The 22,388-nt window shown below is 50.5% G+C and overlaps 1 pseudogene; it reads left to right on the forward strand.

The window, feature by feature from the left end:
- Positions 1 to 262: 262 nt before the first annotated feature.
- Positions 263 to 22,388, forward strand: part of LOC123130645 (uncharacterized) — a 78,511-nt pseudogene continuing 56,385 nt past the window's right edge.

The raw sequence follows: 22,388 nt of genomic DNA on the forward strand, positions 1-22,388 counted from the left end.
TCAAAGCAGAGATCGTGTACCCCCCTTTTACGGGATTCTCATCAATATGGACGTGGGTAACCCAACCGCGCCACTTATCATGGCGCTTGGGAGGCAAGCGAGTTTTACTAGGCAGGCGGGGACGCACAACCGCATCCGCCCATATAAGGGGACAAGGATCCACCTTTTTACCTACGCCTTCTTCCTCCTTTGCCTATCCATCTCCTGCGCACCCGAGCTCCAGCGCCCAAGCCCGCACATCCCACCTCAACCTTCTCCAGCAATGTCCGGAGCGGGAGGCAAGTGGATGGTCTCCTCCGCCACGGAGGGCAAAGTCAAGAAGCTAAGGAAGGCCGGATACCTGTCCAAGGACATCGCGCACTGGCTTCCTGAAAAGGGGCAGCTTCTCCCCACCCCAAGGCCCCATGAGAGGGTAGTATTTCTCCCCCACTTCCTCCGCGGACTGGGTTTTCCACTCCACCCATTTGTCCGGGAGCTCATGTTCTACTACGGCCTGGATTTCCATGATCTGGCTCCGAACTTCATCCTCAACATCTCGGCGTTTATCATCGTGTGCGAGGCTTTTCTCAGCGCCTGCCCTCATTTCGGCCTCTGGCTCAAGACCTTCAACGTCAAGCCCAAGGTGGTGCGCGGCAGCCAGGCGGAGTGCGGAGGCGCCATGGCGGGCAAGATGGCCAACGTCCTATGGTTCGAGGGCTCTTTCGTGGAGACCCTAAAGGGATGGCAATCCGGGTGGTTTTATATCACCGAGCCGCGCGATCCGAAATGGACCGCAACCCCCGAGTTCCGATCCGGACCCCCCACACGGCTTATGTCCTGGAAAGAGACGGGCCTATCGTGGGGTGACGAAAAAGAGGTGACCAGATTGCAAACATGCATCCAGTACATAGTGAACAAGCCAGTCTGGCTTGTTAATGTAATCCAGGTTATGCTCGTCCGCCGGATCCTCGCGTGCCAACAACAGGATTTTAATCTGTGGGAGTTCGACCCGGCGCAGCATCAAACCCTCAGCAGGCTCTTCCACACGACATACGAAGACGCCTGGAAGATGCTATTCAAGGGCGCCGAGGCTCCCACATCCGCTTCCGAGGACCGCGGATACAGCTCGCAGCATCACGCTAGCGAGGTATGCCATCTACACCTTTTACAGGATGTTTAAGCTTTTTTCATAGTTTGACTCTATGCGGGATCTAAACTCCCTTACCTTTGACAGGCTTGGCGGGTGATATCCGGACCGATTAACTGTCCGGCTCCGCTGCCCGAAGACCTAGCTCCAGCTCTACTAGCAAAGCAGCTGGTTCCGGCGCCTTATGTGGTGCTGGAGAAGAAGGCCAAGAAGAAGAAGACCACGGGGACTCGAAAGAGTGCCTGCAACATGGTGGTGTCGGACTCGTCATCTGACGAGTCCGAGACGCCCTCCTCCCGCGAAAACGAGGAGGAGGAAGAAGAAAACTCTCCCCCCCCAGCGAAGGGAGGAGAGAAGAGGAAGGCCGCCCCAACGGGGGAGGCCGAGGGGTCTAGGAAAAGGAAGACCCCTCCGCCGGACTACGCCCCCAATGCTGAAGAGGGCAAAGAGGAGTGGCCAAACAGGGCCAAGCGTCCAGCGAAATCGTAAGTTCGGATATCAGAGTAACTCATGATGTTCCTTTGTTGCACAGCTTTCCCTAATGTCGAATGTAATTATGCAGTCCGCCCCGGGCCGAATTTGACGAATCGTCGGGCGGCTCCCTGGACTCATCGGACGTGAACTCAGTTCCGCCCGCTGTCTCCCCCCGCACTGCAGACGACGCCGAAGTGGCGTCGCGACAAGCTCCGGGGTAGGAGGAGGTGGTCCCGGAGGAGCTGCAAGGCAACCTCCCGGACTCCGGGAGTGAAGGGGATAAGGCTCCCTAGGGCTCTCAGTCCGGCTTTGTGCCGGACACCGCGCCGGAATCTTCCACAGTTTCGGACCGCGGTAGGCGAACTCCTTCCAAGAGGAGCAAGCCTTCCGAGCCGGCAGCCTCCGTCCAACCGGAGGTGCCGGACAATCTGCTGGAGGTGCTTCACGACGCCTCCATCGACGAGGGGCACCATACTATTATGAGTACGGTGATCCAGAAGGTTCAGTCCGCCAAGAGCGGACTGACTGAAGCTTGCGCTAGCCTTCTAACAGGCTTCAAGGTAAGTAAAAATATGTAAAAATATTACCGCATAGACAGTAGCCCCTGATGCTCTGTTTGGCATTCAGAAAGAAAAGCCGAATAGAGGATCTATTAAATTTCGCAGGAGTCTAAAAAAAAGAGTCAATATGCGTATGCAGGCTTCGCTGCTATCCACTGCCGCAATGACTGCGGAGATGGGTGTCCTGAAGCAGGACCTCGAGCGGACTGAGCAAGAGCTCGGCCTTGCCAAGCGGCGGCTCGAGGAGGAAGAAGGTAAGAAATACCTTATAGGAAAAGTGCCTATAAAAAGCCTTGATTGCAAAAAGAGTAACAGGATTGTACTGCTTATTGTAGGGGCCACGACTGAGGTGGCGACCCTTAAGCAGGCGCTGTCTGAGGCCGAAAAGAAAACGGTCGTGGAGCGTACCGAGCGAGACAGACTTGGGGCTCAGGTCGGCGAGGTGCAGCAAGAGCTTCAGGCTCTCATGAAAAAACATGAGAGTTTGGAGCTGGAGTCGAAGGCGCAAGCATCCGAGCTTGCAACGGCCCTAGAGGCTACCAAGTCTGCCAAGGCCGAAGCCCAAAAGGCCCTCCAAGAGTTGGAGGAGATGAGGAAGATAGCAGCGGGTAAGGCATTCTTTATGCAAAGCAGAAATATAAAAGTGAACTACCTGTTACTTACCCGAATCCGGAGCTCTCCAGGGGCATTCGCAGATCTTCCCCGCAGTGTATCCGACGCCGCCGCATTCTACTAAGCTGAAGAGGGTAGCTCGACAGAGAAGGTGTTCTGGTCTTAGTATTCTGAGGCCGGACACCCTGTGCCCTTGAGCGACCAGCTGAAACAGCTGGTCGAGCTCCACAAGGCGGCCGAGCAGGCCATGAAGGGCTTCATAGTTCGGATGTGGCCCAGAGAGGCCCTGCCTGGGAGCTATTTCGGGCTGGTGCGGCGGCTGGTTGAGGCCTGTCCGAGGCTTGAGGTCATCAAGCGCTCCGTCTGCATCGAAGGTGCCTGTCGGGCCCTTGCCCGTGCAAAGGTGCACTGGGGTAAGCTGGATGGTGAGAAACTTGTGAAGGACGGGCCGCCGCCGGGGAAGGAGCATCGCAAGCCCGAGAACTACTACAAGGATGTTCTTGCAGGTGCCCGCCTTGTGGCGGATGAATGTACCAAGGATGTGATATTTGAATGAACTCGCTCGTGTTTCTCCTGTGCGCTGAAAACTTGTTCATAGGCGCTTTAAGCAATGCTTATTAAATTTCAGCGAAGCCCCTAGTTCGGAAGACCGAGTTCGGGGCGCTATCCACACCTTGGCCGGACAAAGTCAGCTCCTCGCTCGAAGTGGCATAAGCCTTTAGGGACTTGAAAAACCTCTCGAACAGCGACCGGTCTCTCGCCACATCATGACAGTCAGTTTTAGCTTTCTCCACTGAGGTGCTTAACCTAGCTGAACCGGGGCACAATCGCAGTGGTTCTCCTAGTGCTACCTTAGCCGATAGAGCGGAACGTAAGGCACCAAAACATAGGAGCCGGGCAAACCCAACTATTGACCCAAATCATGATTCGGAACCGATGCATATAGTGTTATAAGTTTGGGGTGCCGCACTTGTGAAAGTGTACGGACTTCTCACACCATTATGAGGGGTACTGAAGCCCCTGGCGTGTTTGCCGTACCATGGTGTACGGGTGCAATCATGTCATTTAATAAACATAAATGTGAAAAGAAGATAATGCAAAAAATAGACAAGAAGCTAAGTCTTGTTTATAGAGAGGCTATTTATCAAAGCCGAATGATACAAATAGTGCGGTAAACAAAAGATATTGGACTATTCAGTATGTCCTGACCAGGGGCAGGCCGCGGAATTGTATTTAAAACAGGTACACCGCTCGTAACAGAGACCACCTGGGAGTTCCATAATGTGGCATGGCTTGTCTGCCTCCCTGGATCTTGCATCGTTTGTGCGGCAGTCGAATTGCCGAACAGGTCATCCGAAGTATGGAGTCCTGAAAGTAAGAAAAAATTAAAAAAAGAATCCGGCAGCCCCTAGTATGTTTTAAGCCGTATTTTGGGCGTGCCGTTATTGTGCCCCTTCCCCTGTGCCCATGGTATTTCAAGGGCGTAGTTATGTACGTGAGGTACTGGTTTCGCTATGTCACGAAAGCTGGGGTTGGGGCCGCATTGCTACGCTTGCTCAGAGTGTGCCAGGCAGTCCTGTTGTGGGTTACTCCGGACGCGCTTGGCAGTGTCTAGCTTTTTAATGGCCAGACTGGAGAATTGCCTGAGAAGGCTACTTTGTACCTCCGCTGCGAGAGCCGCCGTATGCTCCTCCGTACAGAGGGAGCGTTCGGTGTTTCCGTTGACCGTAATTACTCCTCGAGGGCCTGGCATCTTGGGCTTGAGATATGCATAGTGCGGCACCGCATTGAACTTTGCGAATGCGGTTCGTCCGAGCAGGGCGTGATAGCCATTGCGAAACGTCCCTCAAGGAGTCCGGCCAGGGCTCTCCTGATGAAGAGAGAGACTTAAGAGAATTCAGGATGTCGCCAAAAGGCGAATGCTGAAAGATGTCTGCGGCGGTGAACTCCATTATCGGCGCCCAATCGGATTCGATTGGCAGGGGCACAGGGGGTTCAGAGTCCGGGGAGGAGTTCGGATCCTCGGAGTCATGGGTCATGCAGAGTGCGGGGCTAGCGTTCGACTCGATCGCTTTCGGGATCGCAACCCCCGAGGTGACGTCCAACCGCTCATCCTCGATTGGCGCAATAGGCTCCGAGTTAGGGGTCGGAACCGATGTGTGTGCGGCCTCCAGGACACTGTCCGGGGGCAGAGCTAGATCATGCCCCTCGAGGTAGTGCGGCGTGCTTGGCCGTGGCTCGAACCCGTCGAAGATCAAGTCTCTGCGGATGTCAGTCGTGTAGTTTAAGCTTCCAAACCTGACTTGATGGCCAGGGGCGTAGCTTTCGATATGCTCCAGGTGGCCGAGCGAATTGGCCCGCAGAGCGAAGCCGCCGAAGACGAAGATCTGTCCGGGGAGAAAAGTCTCACCCTGGACCGCATCGTTGTTGATGATCAAAGGAGCCATCAGGCCTAAAGGCAACGACACAGAGGAACTCTCAATGAAAGCACCAATGTCGGTGTCAAAACCGGTGGATCTCAGGTAGTGGGTCCCGAACTGTGCGTCTAGGCCGGATGGTAATAGGAGGCAGGGAACACGATGTTTTACCCAAGTTCGGGCCCTCTTGATGGAGGTAAAACCCTACGTCCTGCTTGATTAATATTGATGATATGGGTAGTACAAGAGTAGATCTACCACGAGATCAAGGAGGCTAAACCCTAGAAGCTAGCCTATGGTATGATTGTTGTATATGGAGTTGATTGCCTACGGACTACAACCCTCCGGTTTATATAGACACCGGATAGGGTTAGGTTTACATAGAGTCAGTTACAATGGTAGGAGATCTTGAATATCCGCATCGCCAAGCTTGCCTTCCACGCCAAGGAAAGTCCCATCCGGACACGGGACGAAGTCTTCAATCTTGTATCTTCATAGTCCAGGAGTCCGACTAAAGGTATAGTCCAGCTACCCGAACACCCCCTAATCCAGGACTCCCTCAGGGGTTTTTGTCTGCCCGGGTCAAAATTCTTCTAGGAGGTGCTCAACGTCTTTGACCTACGACCCCAGGATCTTGGCCCCAACTCAGTCACCAACCTTTGCCAATTTCAAGTGTTCTCTGAAGTATATCTTCAGACAGAGCCAACCGTCCCTCTCTTTTGAGAATTCTTTTATATCAACCACTAGACCGAGTTCAAGAATGGTCCTAGCATAGAACTTGGTGGCATTTCTATTCAAAGACGGAAAAACAGTCCTTTTTCCAAAAGCCAAGCTGGCAAGTCATCCTAAGGGATGGAACATGACTTAGTTCTACTGCAAGAACACTACCCCTGAAGGTGAAAACCCTTTGCCAGGTTACAGATCAGACCAACTCAATGCAACAATTGCTTTTCCTGGTTGGTCGTCAGATGAGGAGCGACAGCAAGTTTCTCCTTTTTATTCTAAGTTAAGAGCTCTGACAGCTAATGGCCTCACTGGGATCGACCTAACCCAGTGTTGGATAAGCTGGCGAATCCAACCCCTTAGCCGAAGGGACAACTTTATGTGCAATTACACTAGCGACTTGACTGATGTGCAATGCTTTAGTCAAGTCAACTTGTCTGAAGATTAGGTAAACAAAACCACAAAGAAACTGCTGGGAGAGCCCTAAGATAAGTGCAACAAAACTGGGCTTGCTCCCTTTTGCCAGACCAACCTCGTGCCTCCAGTAAGTCATTTATAATGTCTTACTCATTCCGTCCAACTTATTTGCCATATTTGAATTTAATTTCTGACATATCATATATGCAGGCAGACAACAAGTTTTGGAAAAATAAGAAACCTCAAAAGTCTGCCCCCGCCCCAGTTCAAAAAGATAATGAGCCGATCAATGCTGATGAGCCGGCTGCCAAAAATGAGTCGGGGTAGAGCTTAACTCGCTTGGTCATCTTTTTATTCAACTTGTCGACGCCCCTTCTTCTCAGGATAATACCAAGATCAGTTGAGCCAGCCACATTAAGGTAATTTCAATCTCATCCAACTCGAGAACTTTAATCCCGAAGAAAATGAGACGAGCCGTCAAAAAGGTACAATTTTCACATCTAGATGCTCACTTAGATCCAAAATTTCTTTTGAAGAAATTGCAGCAAGTCAGCACATCCAAACGCAAGCTCCGAAGCAGTTCTGGCGAGCCGTCCATTGGTTTTTCTGATGAGCCAGTCGCCCGCAAGCGACGAAATGAGGTGCCACGTAGGCCAAATCCATATCTTTCACGAGCCGGACTTATTAGGCAGCCACTTAATCCTTCTGACTCGAATTATGAGGAGATGTCCCCCTCAACTGGAGAATAAACCGCCTCCCAGCTGCTGCCGTTGGTCATTAAGCCCGGGTAAGAATTTGGTAATTATACTCTGTCATAACAATTATTTCTTCATCCCGAGTTTACGCATATGACTGCAAGGCCAAGGCTATAAAGAAAAGAAAAGTGGGTGAGTCATCTTCTTCTGCAGCAATCCCTAATTCTCAAGACCCGCCGTTGGTGACTCCAGAAGTTCAAACGGGAACTACAGCCGAAGATAACCTAGACCAAAGGGTTGACCCGGCCGAGAAAATGGATGAGCCGGCTAGTGCTGACGAGCCGGTGACAGTGGAGCCCATTCATGACAAACAGAGCAACATGGATGACCCGGCGAACAATGATATGTCTCCAACGTATTTATAATTTGTTGATTGTTCCATGCTGTTATATTATCATTCTAGGATGTTTTATAATCATTTTATAGTCATTTTATATCATTTTTTGGTACTAACCTATTTACATAGTGCCAAGTGTCAGTTGTTGTTTTTTGCATGTTTTTACATCACAGGTAATCAATATCAAATGTAGTCCAAACACAGGGAAAGTTTTTGTGGATTTTTTGGACCATAAGACATCCAATGGGCCAGACAAGCACCTGGATGCTGCTCCTAAGGGAACACAACCCACCAGGGCGCGCCTGGAGGCCCGGGCATGCCCTGGTGGGTTGTGCCCACCTCGGGTGCCCCCAGACCGCCTCTTTGCTATATAAATACCCCAATATTCCAGAAACCCTAGGGGAGTTGACGAAAATCAATTCCAGCCACTGCAGAGTCCAGAACCACCTGATCCAATCTAGACACCATCATAGAGGGGTTCACCACTTCCATTGGTGCCTCTCCAATGATGCGTGAGTAGTTCTTTGTAGACCTTCGGGTCCGTAGTTAGTAGCTAGATGGCTTCCTCTCTCTCGTTTGATTCTCAACACAATGGTCTCTTGGAGATCCATATGATGTAATTATTTTGCAGTGTGTTTGTTGGGATCCGATGAACTTTGAGCTTACGATCAGATCAATCTCTTTTTATCCATGAAAGTTGTTTGAGTTTCTTTGATCTCTTATATGCATAATTGCTTATAGCCTTGTATTTCTTCTCCGATATTTGGGTTTTGTTTGGCCAACTTGATCTTTTTATCTTGCAATGGGAAGATGTGCTTTATAGTGGGTTCAGTCTTACGGTTCTTGATCCCAGTGACAGAAGGGGAACTGACACGTATGTATCGTTGCTACTAAGGATAAAACGATGGGGTCTATTTCTACATAAATAGATATTGTCTACATCATGTCATTGTTCTTATTGCATTACTCCGTTTCTCCATGAACTTAATACATAAGATGCATGCTGGATAGCGGTTGATGTGCGGAGTAATAGTAGTAGATGCAGGTAGGAGTCGGTCTACTAATCTTGGACGTGATGCCTATATAATGATCATTGCCTGGTGTCGGTGTCATAATCGGCGGATCTCGAGTAGGGGGGCCGAATTGTGCGTCTGAGGTTGATGGTAGCAGGAGACAGGGGACACGATGTTTACCCAGGTTCGGGCCCTCTTGATGGAGGTAAAACCTACGTCCTGCTTGATTAATATTGATGAGTATAGGGGTTACAAGAGTTGATCTACCACGAGATCGTAATGGCTAAAACCCTAGAAGTCTACCCTAAGTGTTTATGATTGTCCCTATGAACTAAACCCTCCAGTTTATATAGACACCGGAGGGGACTAGGGTTGTACAAAGTCGGTTACAGAGAAAGGAATCTTCATATCCGAACGCCAAGCTTGCCATCCACGCCAAGGAGAGTCCCATCCGGACACGGGTGAGAGTCTTCGGTCTTGTATCTTCATAGCCCATCAGTCCGGACCATGTCCAACATGCCGGATGCCCGAGGACCCCTTAGTCCAGGACTCCCTCAGTAGCCCCTGAACCAGGCTTCAATGACGAGGTGTCCTGCGCGTAGATCGTCTTTGGCATTGCAAGGCGGGTTCCTCCTCCAAATACTCCAACACAGTCTTCGAACACAGAGCTCGTGTCCGGATCTGCAAAACAAATACCACACACGACTGCAGAGAATATAATATTTCACGAGTCCAATCCGCTGACAACTTTTTGTAATGTGACACTACATCACCCCCCGGTCATTATTTTGAACCGTTTTTCGGCCTGCCACTCCATATTTCAAGACGCGGCTTTATTGGCACGTCTTGTCATGGCAGAGATCGTGTCCCCCTATTGCGGGATTCTCATCAATACGGGTATGGGTAACCCAACCGTCCCATCAGCACGGCCCCTGGGGAATAGGCAAGTTTTATGGCGAGTGGGGGGGGGGGGCTCTTGATATTCACTGCCTTTCTAAGGAGATAAGGATTCACGTCTTTCACCCACGCCTTCTCTCTTCTCACCTGCCCACTCTCGAGCTTCAGCACCCAAGTTCTCATCCTTTCCGCCTCAAGAAAGCACTCCAACCATGTCCGGAGCGCAGGGCAAGTGGATGGCCTCCACCGTCAAGGAGAAGGATATCGTCCAACTTTGGGAGGTCGGATATTTGGCCAGGGAAATCTCCCATCGACTTCCTGCTAAGGGACAGATCGTCCCCACTTCGGTGCCCCATGAGAGGGTCGTGTTTATCCCTCACTTCGTTTGCGCGCTGGGATTTCCTCTCCACCCATTCGTCCGCGGACTCATGTTCTACTATGGGCTGGATTTCCATTATCTGGCCCCCAATTCCTTCCTTACCATCTTGGCGTTTATCGTCCTGTGTGAGGCCTTCCTCCGCACCCCCCCCACTTCGGACTGTGGCTGAAGACCTTCAATGTGAAGCCGAACACTACTAGGGAAAAGCCTAGCAGCAGCGCGGGTTTTCGGCCTTTTAGTAGCACGAGGCCGGCGCTACTAATAAGGCGCTACAGCTAACGTATAGCAGTAGCGCTGGTCCACCCACGCTACTGCTACACAAGTGTTGCAGCAGCGCCCTTAAAGGAACCTTGCTGCTGCTAATAGCTATAGCGCGCTTCCCCTGTGCGCGCTACTGCTACAACCGCGCTGCTGCTAACTTTTCTCCACTCGCTACTGTTAATTTTAGTAGTTTTTGTTTTTTTGGCATATTTGTTTTGTATTTGAACAGGCTTTATAGAAGAATCTTTATCACATACAAATGTCATCATGATACACATACAAATGCCTGCGAGACCACAAATGTAATCATAGCATATACATACAAATAGTCTCGTCATAATCATCATCCAACACAAAGTGGTATCTTGTCATCATCTCGAAAATAGCGATACATGCAAGTCTCGAATACTTGCAACTACAACGTCATCCATCTAAACAAAGGTATGCGCGAGAAGAGCTATCACTATGAGTGAGAGCGGAACTATGCAGTACATGAGATGGCGGTTACGAGTCCTCTCTCGCGCTAGCATGAACCTCAAGTAACTAGCTTCTCCTTCTTGTCTGCTTTTGAAGCCTTTATGGCTAGCGTCCGAGAACCCATTCACTTGCACCTGACACTCATGCCACTCGTTGTACACCCCCGGAACCTTCCCTTTGTACACGACATAGCAGTTCCATCTCACCATCAAGAAACTAGGTACCTGTTAGAGATGCATGTTCATGAAGAGGATGTACAATCATATATATGCAACAAAATATACTAGAGAACACCGAAAAAGAAAGGGTTAGCAACTAGATGCAACATACACTATGCAAATTAATTAACTAGATGTACGCAGGTCATCGTACGCAAACTAACAAAGTAGCGTTACGCAAGTTCGGCAGGGATCATGGACATCACAAAGTTGCATCACTACAAATAGTATACTAGTTCAACCGACACATATCATCATCATCGGCATCATAAATCACTAGAAGTTCCATCCTTCCATATCATCGAGGATGGACCCTAGCTTCTTGAACGGCGTGAGGTCTAGACGTTGCATGCCTATGCGAGTTCGGACGTCAGCTCGCGATATAGGGCCGTGGGGGAACATCCCCTTCTCATCGACGAATTCTTTCATGATGATCGTCGCAATGTCGCTTTGGATGCGAAAGAAGTCATCTCTAAGTTTATAATCCGCTTCTCCATGAGATTCTAGCCACTTGTGGATATGATCATCATTTCTGCTTCTCATGCGAAGCTTTTGGTGATTCGTGTTGAACTGAATCATGAGATGGAGGATGTACAATCCATCCTTCTTGCTTGGTTTTGGGACTTGGATGCAGGAGAAGTTAGTTTTATGCGCGAAACCCATCTTCTTGTTCCTTTGTTTCCTGATCTGCATGTGGCCACCTCTAAAGCTGAAGCCTTGGAGAGCATCATCTAGAATATTCATTATGTGGGTGTAGTCTTTTTTCTTGTAGTCTCAGGAAGGGTCAAAATACACGGCGTGGGAGACTTGCGGATAAAGAACGATAAGGATGGCGCGCCCGTTGCTGCGGGGAAAAGACACCTCAAATTATTCCCCATAGAGAGAGAAGGAATGATTGAAATGTATGAAAGGGTTGTTCGAAACTGACTTACTTTGGATGATAAGGCACTAGGACAATTTCCCAGTCCTTATTCTGTACCATGAAGTTTTGGAGGTAGTCCCTAGCAGTTTCACGCTCAAAGTCGCCGAGACTCAAGAAAGACTCGTGCATGTAGTACGGATCCACCACACAGATTTGCGAGACTTCTTCATTGTTCACTGCTCATATGTAGCGCAAAAAGGTGGACGATTGTAAAATCGAGCCGCCTTGTCAGAAACATCTCAAAGATATGGTCAAACCGTAGGAAGAACACCTCCGCGGGCCGTGTCTCGACGTAGCACTTCCCCTCAGGCACACGAGCCGCGTATGTCGGATATCCTGGATCCTTTGAGGCTAGTAGGCTTTTCTCAGTCGACAGCACATGGTCGTGCAGTCTCCTGAGATCCCCTGATAGTGCCTCCAACAGTTTCGGCGGTAGCATCGGCTCGCCCGTGAGATGGAACATGGCCGCACCTTTCACGGGTACACGCTCTTCAGAATGCATCGTTTGGCTACTATGTTCTCTGGCTTGTTTGGAGGCAGCTATCTTCCCCGATCTCTTTCTCTCCTTTTTCTTGGGCACACCTTCTAGACCCTTCCTTAACCCCTGCCCCAGTGTTCCCGGGCTAAGTACTGTACGAACCTCGTGCTGGGATAGTTGAGCCTATGTTGAGGCGGCATCTTCAGGCGTGTCCTGTGAGGATTTCATGAAGAGAGACTTTTTGCAATCCCTGCTATGACCTTCCAACCCGGGAATATCATCCATATCCTCATTAGCAAGCTGATAGCCCGATTCGTCATATGGTTGACTCATCAATTCTATGTCACAGTCATACGCGTTTGTATTGAGGAAATCCATAGGGTCGACCTCCGTCTCATCATCCATTCTCTGTTCTATAGGACAAATTACATCAGCCAGCACTATTGCACCCCCTTCATCATGTCGTTCGCCGCTCTCACCCGGCACTACAGGAGCTGGTAATTGCATAGGCGGGGTGGTGGTCTTCGTACATGCTTGTTGATGTGTGGTTAGTGGTGTGCTCTCGGACGGCTCCAGACGAATAAGATTCTTCGGCCATAGCAGCACCCAACCCTTGTAGCTTCCAATCTGTGGCGGGGTCTCGTCGTCCGCTCCCACATGCTGTACTGGAGGAGGCAAATCCTCGTGCCCCGATTTCACACTAGACAAGCTAACCCTGAAGTGCCCATCAGGGATCGGCTGGTTGTGGAACGTGGGTAGCAAGGGTTCCATTATCATCCCCTTTCCCACGTCCACCTACTGGCCTTTGATCTAGTAGAGTATGGTGCACGGGGTTTCTTTCGCCTGCAAACACATATGTCTGTGGCGTAAAACATCCGAAAGGCAACAAAAATGGAATATTATATATATATGGTGGTGCGACATGTAATTACCGTGATGGCGTCGAGCTCAGCCAAAGACGAAGGCCCACCGAGCGCGCCAGAGACTGAGGACGGGCTGCTATGAGCGGGAGCGGCTGCGAGAGGAGGCCCGGTTGCGTGGGCAAGTGATGGTGCGATGATGTTGTTGTTCATGGAGTTGCTCCCGTTGAAACTGGGCAACGGGAAATCATGTACCGTATTGTCTAGATTTTCCTTCGTCCAGTTGATGATAACTGGAACCAAGTTAGTAGCGAAATCATTTCTGCAGGCAGTTACAGCTGCATTGACTGCCTACTGTAACAACTCATATTTGTCCTCGGCTGCTTTTTTCGCGTCCTTAGCTGCTTTTTTCTCGATCGCAAGCTTCACCTTCGCGTCGACGTCCGCCTGACTAAACTTCTTTTTCTGCTTCTTGGCCTCCGGGCCCTCGTTGTAAAACACCTTCCACGTGGCGCCATCTCCAGCGCCGTACACACGACCATATTGCGGCCGCTGGCCCAAAGGGAGTCCCTTAAGTTCGTTCAAGGCCCGGTTGAGAGGGGTGTCCCACTTGGTCCTCATCGAAGAAGTAGGGTTTTCGGATGCAAGCTGGTGTTGCTTCTCCAGTAGTCTAATCAATTTCCTCGTGATCTTGTCCGTGTAAAAAACCTTTTTCTCCTTGTCCCACTTGTAGCGGGCCCTAATGAAGTCATGCTCCAAGGGGTTGATGAACTTCGCGAAGGGGTCTGGGAGACCCGCGGCTTCACGTTCCGCGTCCTCCTTATCCCATATGGGCCTTTTACCGAGGTAGCCACGGCTTCCGAGGCGATGCTTCCCCGTGTTCCTTTGCTGAAGGCTCTTGAATTTCGCAGCCTTAGCCTTGGCGTCCTCGGTAGCGCAAGTGTCCTTGAACTTTTCGAACTCCTCTTCCGTAAGTGTCGGATTTTCCTCCAGAATCTTGGACAGGGGTTCCTCAGCCTCAATAGCTCGTTTCACCCTCGATTTCCAGGAGGCCAAATCATTGCTGAACATGCCCATGGCGTGATTGTTAATCTTTTTCATCTTCGGATCATCCCACGGTTGTTCTATGTTATCATCCCGATCGGGGAACTTGAATCTCTTGTGCAACTTCGTTAGGAGCAACTGCGTCAAATGTTCTTTACTCCTTAAGTCATCGTCATTGATGCTCGCGCATTCCCGTAGGATGCATCCTACTTGGTTCCCATAGCACTTGCGAGGTTCTTCCGGCTCTAACGGCTCAAACTTGCCAGGTGCCATCTTTGTGATCACAAGTCGTCCAATCCCTAGTTTGTTAGGTTTTCGTATCCTCTGCTTCTTATGCCTCTTTTCGGTACCGGCATCGGCGCCGGTATCTTCCCCGGCGGTACCTTCCCCACCGGTCTCGGCGCCGCCATCGGTGCCGGCGCCGTCGGTGTCGGTGTCGGCGTCAGTACCATCATCGAGGCGGACCTGCAAACCTTGCTTAGCAGTCAAAAAGTCGAGGTAGTCTTGTTCACCCTCATAATCCATCTCGTCTGCATCTTGGTTAGAAGGCCCAGTTTCTTCGTTGTTCGACATGTTTCCTATGATTAAGTGTCCTCATTTATTTCTAAAAGTATGAATAAATGAGAAATGAGATAAAAAAGAAATCTATGTGGTAGCACTCGATATGCCAACTATGTAGCACAAATCATGCCTTTATTCACGGGAAATTTCGACATGACCTTTGCTAAAAAATGGACATATCGAGCCCCTGAAATTCACTGGAACAGAAATGAATCAACATTCCGGCATAACATAGGCAACTCGGATCATTTACTAAAACATGACATGTCCAAAACATGACATATCCACATATCACATGTCCAGTTCAAATTTGCATATAAATTCAGCAAATTTTGAAACCTATCTAAATTCATAACTAAATAGATAACCTAATTAACATAACTAAAACCTAAGTAAATTAACCCTAGCTAGCAGAGAGAGAGAGAGGGGGTGGTTTACAGAGGGTGCAGGGCGAGGAGGCAGGCCCGACGACGACCAAGGTTGGGAGGGGAGGAAGCAGAGGAGGGAGGCGAGGGCCGATGGGTCGGGGGCGAGCGCGCCTGGGTCGGGGGCGGCGGGGTCGGGGGCGAGCGCGCGGGGTCGGGCGCGGCGGGGTCGGGGGAGAGCGCACCGGGGTCGGGGGCGAGCGTGCCGAGGTCGGGGGCGGGCGCGGCGGTGCGACGGGGCCGGGGAAGAGAGAGTGGGGATTTGGGGGAAAAGAGGCGGGATGAAGCAGGGAGAGGGAGAATTTTGGGTTAAGTGGACGTAGCAGTAGCACATTTACATGAAACGCGCTACTCCTATTACGAGCAGCTATAGTGATTTTCTGCAGAAACCGCTAATGCTACCTTGACTAGCTGTAGCTCTTTTTCACTAAAGCGCTACTGCTATAACCAGTTTCCCTTTTTTCTTTTCCTCGGCATAATAGGAACATATATATTACATCATTGGACCCTTGCATAATAATGGCTAAGTGTGTATACAAAATAGGAACATATATATATATTACATCATTGGACCCATGCATAATAATGGTTAATTAAGTGTGTATACAAAATAGGAACATATATTTCCATTTTGCAAAAGCATGAAATATTAATCACACCTCTATCTCGAGATCGAGCACACGGTGGAGATGATGATGTAGGGAGGTCAAAAGTGCAGAAAGCTCTTCTTGACAAAGAAAGATCTAGTTAGGGGGCAAATAGGTCACTTAACTAAATGCTACATCTACCTAGCTAGCTAATTTGGGAGGAGACAACTTCAACTAGTGGAGGGGGGAGGAAAAGAGAAAGGAGATGAATTAATGGAGGTGGTGTAGTTATAGCTAGGAGTAATGAAGAGAGAGAAAGGTAGGTAGAAGAGGGAGAGTAATGGGGGGAGAAATATTGAGGAAGAAGAAGAGTGAGAGAGGGAGGATGTGGGAGGTAGGGGAAAGGGAGGAGAGGAGATGGGGAGGGGAGGTGGAAAAGGTGGTGGGTGCTGCGTCTTAGCAGTAGTGCGGGAGAGAAAGCGCGCTGCTGCTAAGAGTGTAGCAACAGCGCGCTTTCCTGTCACACGCTACTGCTAAACGGGCCAACCCTGTGCACAATTTCAAAATTAGCAGCAGCGAGGTGACAAAAAAGCGCGCTGCTACTATGGCATTAGCAGCAGCGCGCTCCCTGGTGCCGCGCTACTGGTAAACTTATGTCGTTGTGTACTGTCGGTGGATTTTTGTAGCAGCGCGGTTTAAGAGTCACGCGCTACTGCTAAGTTTGCACCAGTAGCGAGCTTTCCGTAGCCGCGCTGCTACTACTTAGCAGCAGCGCCTGTTTTTATGCCGCACTGCTGCTAAGATTCTGTGTATAAGGTTTTCCCTAGTAGTGGAAGGTGGTGGGCGGTGAACACGCAGAATGCGGAGGCACCATGGTGAGCAAAATGTCTAATGTCTCGTGGCCCAAAGACACCTTCGTGGAGACCGTCAAGGGGTGGCAGAAGTTGTGGTTCTACGTCACTGAGCCCCGCGATGCTGCCTGGGCCACGGCTCCCAAATTCAAATCCGGGGCCCCAATGGGGCTTACCTCCTGGTAGGAGAAGGGCCAGGATTGGTCTTCGTCGAATGAGCTGACAGCGCTTCAGACGCGCATTAGGAGCATGATGGACAAGAACATCAATCTCGTCGATGTGATTCAGGTGATGCTAATCCGCTGGATCCTTCCATGCCAGAACCGGGCTTGCCATCTATGGGAGTTCAATCCGGCCAAGCACAAGACCTTGTGACAATTCTTCGGAACTACGCATGAAGACATCTGGAAGGTGCCCTTCAAGGCCAACGAGACATGGCCGGAGACAACCGAGGACTGCGGGCATGATCTGGCCCATCTAGCTAGTTTGGTGAGTTTTTGGTGCTTCAAGACGTATCCCTTTCTTGCTTGCTCAAGGAGGATGTACCAACTTCCCTATTTTGCCTTTTCAGGATTGGACAAAGAAGGTGGAGCGGATTCGGTGTTCGGCTCCGATGCGCGAGGAACCAGCCATCCTGCTTTTGACAAAGATGCTTTTTCCGGCGCCCTACGTGGCGCCGAAGAAAAAGGCCAAGAAGAAGGTCAAGGGAGCCAGAAGAGGCCTCCGTCCCAGGGTACTTCGGACATGGCGTCCGAAGACGCCGAAAGTCACTCCACCGCTGAAGACGATGTGGAGGAGGAAGAGGAGGAAGAAAGCAAGTTCCCCCTCCCCGAGGGGGGAAAGAAGAGGGTGGCCTCCACAGATCTGGAAGCGGAGGCGTCCAAGAAGGGAAAGGCTTCCTCCACGGATAGCTCCGCATGGGACGTCGATAGCAGCCCAGAGCGACGCCCTCGAAACAAGCCCCTGGCCGAATCATGAGTATCCGAAGACCCTGATGCATTCATATATCCTCCTCTTTCACTTCATAATTCTAACATGTTGAATCATGCATTTGCAGTCCGGTTCGTTCCGCCCTCAAGCAATCCCCGTCTTTGGCAAACTCGCTAGACCCGAAGGTGATGGATAGCGGGTCCCTTCCAACGACCTCCTCTCCCAAGGCCATGGACGACGCCGAGGTGTTGTCCCGAAGAACCCCCGTCCAGGGAGAGATGCAGGAGGCCGTCAGGATGGTGCCAGAGGGTGAGACCTCAGCCGCCGGACACATGGGGGAGCAGATCCCCATGGAGACTGGCGATGGGGGCCATGTCCAATTCGACCCCCAGCCGAATACGGTCCCGGAGACCTATACGGCTCCGGAATATGGAAAGCAGCCTCCTTCATCGAAAGGAGGTGTGCCCATTCCGCTGCTGACCTTTGTCCAACCAGAGGCGCCGGATACTCAACTGGAGGCGCTGCGAAGTGCTTCCATCTTTGAGGAACACCGTACCCTCATGGGTGCGGTGATTGAGAAGATTCAGTCCGCGAAGAGTGGACTGACCGAAGCCTGCGCGAGCCTTCTAACAGGCTTTGAGGTAAGCGCTGCATTTATGTGGAAAGAAAGTTACAGTATAGACATTAGCACCTAAGACTCCTTTCGGTGTTCGAAAAGAAAAGCCAAACAGAGGTTCAAATAGTTTTTTGCGGGAGATTAATCATATATGTCTTTGTGAATAAGCAGGCGTCATTGCTAGCCACGACTTCTCATGCTGCCGAAGTCTCCGGACTGAAGCAGAGGCTGGAACGGACCGAGGTAGAGTTCGTTCGTGCGAAAAAGCAGCTGGAGGATACCCAAGGTATGCAATGATCTTGTGTATGTCCGGAAGGGGTGAATGATGTAAGCTGGTCATAGTGCCACGACATTTATTAGGGGCGGTGACCGAGGTAGAGGCCCTCAAGATGGCGCTGGTCGATACCGAGGAGAGAGCAGTAAAGGAAAAAGCCGCCTGAGAAAAGCATGAGGCTGGGGTTGGTGAGGTCCAATAGGAGCTCCATGAGGCAGTGAAGAAATGCGAGTCCTTGGAGCGCCAGAATGCGGACCAAGAGTCCGAACTCGCTAAGGCCCGCCAAAGCGCACAAGAGGCTCGAGACGAAGCCCAAGGCGCCCTCGGGGAGATCCAAGAGGCCAAGAAGATCGCCGCGGGTAAGGCTTTTATTATTCAAAGCAAGTATGTGAGCCAGAGGTATCTCTTACTAACCCGGATCTGGAGTTCTCCAGGGGCATTTGCGGATTTGTCGCGCAGTGTTTCCGATGCTGCAGGATTCTTCCGGGCCGAAGAGGGGAGCTCAACGTAGAAGTCGTTCGGGTCGCAATACCTTGCACCAGAACATCCGGTGCCCTTTAGTGACCAGCTAAAATAGTTGGCGGAGTTGCATAGGGTGGCCGAACTAGCCATGAAGGATTTAATAATTCGGTTGTGGCCTGCAGAAGCTATACCTGGCAGCTACTTCGGCCTCATGAAGCGGCTGGTCAATGCCTGCCCTCGGCTTGACGCCATCAAGAAGTCGGTCTGCATAGAAGGTGCGCGGATGGCCTTCGCCCGCGTCAAGATACAGTGGGCGAAGATGGAAGCCGTCAAGCTCGCGATCGAAGGACCGCCCACGGGCAAGGAGCACGGCATGCCCGTGCGGTATTTTGAAGATGTTCTAAAGGGATCCCGCATTGTGGCAGGCAATGTACTAAGGACATTATTTTTGAATGAATACATTCATGTAATCCCGTCATGTATGATGAAAACAAGGCTTGATATGCAATATAATGCTTTGCTATTTGTTTATTTAAAATTTTACCTCATGTGCGACTGTTTCATCAAGTCTGAGAGTTGGCCAGTCGTCGGCTTCAGCCCCCATGTAGGTAGTACAGGGGTGTTCGGGATGAATCTAAACACTCGTTATCCAAGAGTTTGGTCCTTAAAGGAGGTGTTTAGCGCAACGAACCAGGCAATCAGACTATGTGGCTTTATTACCCTTACTTAGCCATAGGACTTTGACAATGAAAATATAGGCGCAGCCCCTAGTATCCAGACTAGGGTGCTGTAAACACCTGATCGGATAACAACCGATTCGTCGCATAATGCGGGTAAAATTGCTGAAGATTTGAAACCTCCGAAGAGCTGATCGGCTCACGCCGCATCACGACAGTCAGTTTTTGGCTTTCTCTACTAAGGTGCTCATCCGGATAAACCAGGACACAATCGCAGTAGTTCTCCCTTTACTACCCTAGCCGATATAGCGGAACGTAAGGTAGTAAGCACAGGAGCCGGGCAACCCAACTATTGACCAAAGACATGATTTGGAGCCAATGCATATAATGCTAAATTTGGGGTGCCAAACTATACTGTAAAAGTGTTCGGAATAATTGCCATAGTGTGGGCCGCAATAAAGCCCCTGGTGAATTGCAGCGTACAAGGTGTATGGATGCAAAAATAAAAATAGCAAAATAAAAAAAATAAAAAATAAAAAAGAAGCTAGTGCCACATATGTTGGGCCGCAAACTGTTTCCATTATAATTTTGATTAATACGTCAAGCGTACTTGAACAAAAAGTGCAATAAGCAAAAGTGGCTATTTAACATACCAAGACCAAGGGGGCGCTGCGTACGGGTCCTGAAAACAGGTAGAATGATCGCCAAGAAGGATGTCTAGAGATTCCCCCATACATCTGTGCTACTTTTCACCTTGGTGTGTCTTTCCTTCGAAAGGACCAATTTATCGAGCCGTCAGGAGGGGCCTGTGAAAAGGAACCTAAAAAAGAGGAGAGGTAAAAGGAAAAGTAAGCGTATGTGTGTCCCAGCAAGGTCGAGCCGTATTGTGGATCACAGTATAGTTATGCCTCTGGCTCTGCCCATGGTATTTTTAGTGTGTATTTATGTACGTGCGGGACGTATGCCGCCACTTGGTCAGGACTGAGACAAAGGTCGAATTGCTAATCGAGCTCCTGACGAGCTAGACTGTCATGCCGCAGAGTAGTCCAGACTCGTCTGACAGTGTCCGGGAGTATGGCCGCCGAATTAATGTTCTGCTTGTGAAGGCCGCTCTATACCTTTGATGCTAGGGCAGTGGTATGCTACTCGGTATGGAGGGAGTGCTTCATGTTTCCACTGACTGTTATGACGCCGCGTGGTCCGGGCATCTTGAGCTTGAGATAAGCATAGTGAGGCACCGCGTTGAATCGGGCAAATGCGGTTCATCCGAGCAGTGCATGATAGCCGCTGTGGAAGGGGACGATATCGAAGATTAACTCTTCGCTTCGGAAGTTGTTCAGAGATCCGAAGACAACCTCCAATGTGATTGAGCCCGAGCAGCGGGCCTCTACACCTGGTATAACTCCTTTAAAGGTAGTTTTGGTGGGCTTGATCCTTGATTGATCGATGCCCATTTTGCACACTGTATCCTAGTAGAGCAGGTTTAGGCTGCTACCACCGTCCATGAGGACTCGTCTGAGGTGGAATGCATCAATTATTGGGTCGAGGACCAGTGCGGCTGAACCTCCATGACGGATACTGGTCGGATGGTCCCTGCGATCGACGGTGATCGGGCATGACGACCATGGGTTGAATTTTGGGGCGACTGGCTCTATTGCATAGACGTCCCTCAGCGCGCGCTTGAGCTCCCTCTTGGGGATATGGGTAGCGTATATCATGTTCACCGTTTTGACTTGGGGGAAACTTCTTCTGTCCCCCTATGTTCGGTGGACGGGGCTCCTCGTTGTCAATCTCGCTTTGCGACCCCTTCTCCTTGTCTTCGGCATTTAATTTGCCGGCCTGTAAACAACTCCGATGAGTATGATTGGCTGGTTTATCAAGGGTTCCATGGATCTGACATGGGCGATCGAGTATGCGGTCTAGGCTGGAAGGGCCCTGATTATTTCTTTTATATGGCTTCTTCCGCTGACCGGACATGGAGCCACTGAATCCGTCGTTTGACCGTCATGTCATCGATATTATCATTGTTGCTTCGACACTTATGTCTGTTGCGTCGGTGCTTGCCGTTGCTATTTCTGGCTTCCGAAGTGCCAGGTTCGCTTGTATTTTTATTGCTACGGGCTAGCCAGCTATCTTCGCCTGCGCAAAAGTGGGTCATAAGCGCCGTGAGGGCTGCCATGGACTTCGGCTTTTCTTGGCCGAGGTGTCGGGCGAGCCATTCATCCCGGATGCTATGTTTAAAGGCCGTTAGGGCTTCGGCATCTGGACAATCGACAATCTGGTTCTTTTTAGTTAGGAACCTAGTCAAGAATTTCCTGGCTGACTCTTCAGGCTGTTGAATTATGTGACTTAAGTCGCCGACATCCGGAGGTCGAACATATGTACCTTGGAAGTTGTCAAGGAAGGCTTCTTCAAGTCCTCCCAGCTGCCAATGGAATTTTCGGGCAGGCTGTTCAGCCAGTGCCGGGATGGCCCCATGAGTTTTGGGGGGGGGGGGGTATTTGATGGCATGAAGATCATCGCCGCGGGCCATATGAATGTGGAGAATGAAGTCTTCGATCCATACCGCGGGGTCCGTGGTTCCATCCTATGATTCGATATTCACAGGTTTGAACCCTTCTGGGAATTCATGTTCCATGACTTCGTTAGTGAAGTAGAGAGGGTGTGTGGCACCTCTATATTGGGCCAGTTCGTGACGTAGTTCAGATGGAGTCCGTCTGCGATTTTCGGCTCAGACATAATTGTGCTTGCCATGTTCGGCTTGATAGCCGTCGTCACGCGTCGAGGCACGCCCCCGTGATCCGTAGATCAATCTAGCCAGACCTGCTTTATTCTTCAGGCCCTGCCGGAGATCATATGTGTATCCCTGAGCAGTTTTGTCTATGCCTTTACAGCGAGGTAGAGCGGGCTGGTGTTCGTCTTGTGTTGCCGCTTTGTCCCGGACACGTGGTGGTCGGTCAGCCGCATTGTGCACGGATGGCACAGGCTCCAATGCCTCGTCACCGAATTGAGGTAGTAGTTTGAGCTTCGGGTAA

This window comes from Triticum aestivum, chromosome 6A, assembly GCF_018294505.1.
Source record: "Triticum aestivum cultivar Chinese Spring chromosome 6A, IWGSC CS RefSeq v2.1, whole genome shotgun sequence".
In the NCBI taxonomy this organism is placed as follows: Eukaryota; Viridiplantae; Streptophyta; class Magnoliopsida; order Poales; family Poaceae; genus Triticum; species Triticum aestivum.